The sequence below is a fragment of the Vulpes vulpes genome, chromosome 4, assembly GCF_048418805.1.
Source record: "Vulpes vulpes isolate BD-2025 chromosome 4, VulVul3, whole genome shotgun sequence".
Lineage (NCBI taxonomy): Eukaryota > Metazoa > Chordata > Mammalia > Carnivora > Canidae > Vulpes > Vulpes vulpes.
This window is the reverse complement of record NC_132783.1, coordinates 120,742,450-120,744,867: the sequence shown is the minus strand read 5'-3', so window position 1 is coordinate 120,744,867 and position 2,418 is coordinate 120,742,450. Positions and strand designations below refer to the sequence as shown.

At 37.6% G+C, this 2,418-nt stretch overlaps 1 pseudogene; it reads left to right on the top strand.

Moving 5' to 3' along the window:
- Positions 1-1,202: 1,202 nt before the first annotated feature.
- On the top strand, positions 1,203-2,071 carry LOC112933758 (leucine zipper transcription factor-like protein 1; annotated as a pseudogene).
- Positions 2,072-2,418: the final 347 nt, after the last annotated feature.

Here is a 2,418-nt window from a genome sequence, read left to right as displayed (position 1 = left end):
AGTCCCACGTCAGGCTCCCTGCGTGGAGCCTGCTTCTCCCTCTGCCTGTGTCTCTGCCTCTGTGTGTGTGTGTGTGTCTCTAATAAATAAATAAAATCTTAAAAAAAATTATGGAGTGTAATTACTGAGTTGTGTTGTAAATATATAGATAATTTTTATAAAAATCTGCCAAACTGTTCCAAAGTGGTTTTACTACTTTACATTCCACCAGCAACCTGAGTTTCAGCCCTTCCATATCCTCTCAACACTTGATATTGTCAGTCTATTCAATTTTAGCCATTCTACTGGGATATGATGTACAGTGTTATCTTTTCGTGCTTTTAATTTGCATTTTCCTAATAAATATCGCTGTCAAACATCTTTTCATATGCTAATTTGCTATTCTTATATCTTTTTTGAAGTGTCTACTCAGATTTTTCCCTATTTTTAACTGAATTGTTTGTCTTACTATTGAGTTGTGTTCTTTATAAATTCTAGATACAATCCTTTAAAAATATATCTGTACTGTAAATCTTTTTCTCAGTCTACATTTTTCCTTTTAATTGTTTAAATTAAATCTCTCATTAAAGAAAGATTTTAATTTTAATAATAACCAATTTATAATTTGTAATGGATCATGATTTTGGTATGCCATTTAAGAAATCTGTGCCCAAGCACCTGGGTGACTCAGTCAAGCATCTGACTTCAGCTTAGATCATGATCTCAGGGCCCTGGGATTGAGCCCCCTCCTCCTCCATCCCTGCCCCCACAGGCTCCATGCTCAGTGGGGAATTTGCTTCTCCCTCTGCCTCTGCCCCCCCCATTCATGCACTCACGCTCTCTCTCCCCCCTCTCAAATAAATGAAAGAAAAGAAGAAAGAAAAAGAAAGAAAGAAAGAAAGAAAGAAAGAAAGAAAGAAAGAAAGAAGAAGAAAAAGAAAGAAAGAGAAAGAAAGAAAGAAGAAAGAAAAGAAAGAAAGAAAGAAAGAAAGAAAGAAAGAAAGAAAGAAAGAAGAAAGGAAGGAAGGAAGGAAGGAAGGAAGGAAGAAGAAGAAGAAGAAAAAGAAAGGAAGAAAGAAAGAAAGAAAGAAGAAAGAAAGAAAGAAAGAAAGAAAGAAAGAAAGAAAGAAAGCAAGCAATCTGTGCCTATGTTTTTTGGCCCAACACCCTCAGTGACCATAGGCTTGGTGGAGCTTCTCAGGGCTACAACCTCTGCTACCGCCATGGCAGAGTTGCGCTTAAATGAGCACAAAATGAAGTTACTAAGTACATGTATTTTGCTTGTTCAAAAGTGGCTTGAGACTCAAAAGTATAGATTCCTGCCTCCAAGACGTCAAGGAAAGCAGGCTGGTAGACGAGACCTTCACTGTAGAAGAGGTCTCCCAGGTCCTGAGAGGGCTGCCCGCTGTGGTCTACAGCAAGGTGGAGTTTGAGCTCATCAACACAGCTCATACCAGTGTGTTACTTCTGCAGCAGCTTTTCTCACAAGCTGAGAAGGTACCTCAAGCTACAGACAGGTATCTCTGAACTTAAAAACAGAATTATTAGAACAAGTTGCAGAATTTACATCTTCAAATAGAACACCCATCATAGATATCACGAAGCCGAAACTTGCGCCACTTAAGGAGAGTAAAACAACAGAACTTCTGAACAAGGAAATTTTAAGATTTCAAGGAGAATGAGAAATTGAAGTCACAGCTGAAGGCCACTGAAATATAGGCAACACATGCATTAGATGAGAAGTCAAAGCTAGAAAGGGAACTGCAGGATTTACAGCTTGACCAAGGAAATAATAAGGATTTTATAAAGGCCCAAGACTTGAATGATTGGAAAACACATTTGTTGCTTTAAAGAGTGAATTTCTGAAGACACTTAATGACAAGACAGAAAACCAGAAGTCCCTGGAGGAGAATCTAGCAATGGCCAAGCATGACCTACTCAGGGTTCAGGAGCAGCTGGGGATGGCTGGAAAAGAATTAGAGGAGAAATTCCAACAACAACAGCTTATTAAAACATGAAAGAGATTCACACCAGGAAAAATGAACAAATCAAAGATCTGAGATGACTGACCAAATACAAACCTGAAGATTAAAACCTGAAGAAGATTTATTCTGGAAGCTGACACTATGAAAGTATGAACTATTTCTTACCTTACCTCTTATTTCTTACCTAGCATATATGTGAAGCAGTTTGTTATATTCCCTCTCCCTCTCCTTATTTTTTAATTGAGAAAAGGGGAACCTGCTGACTGATTTTGTCCAGTCATCCCAAACTCCTTTACTGAGAGATTTAGAGTTTTAGTTCCATTGCAGTAAGAATTCTTTATGGTAAAGAAGAGGTTTTTAGAGTGGGAAGAAGAGTTTTATCCTTTTGCATTAGTATAAAGAGTACACCATTTCAATAAATGTTAAAGTAAAAAAAAAATCTATGCCTAACTTG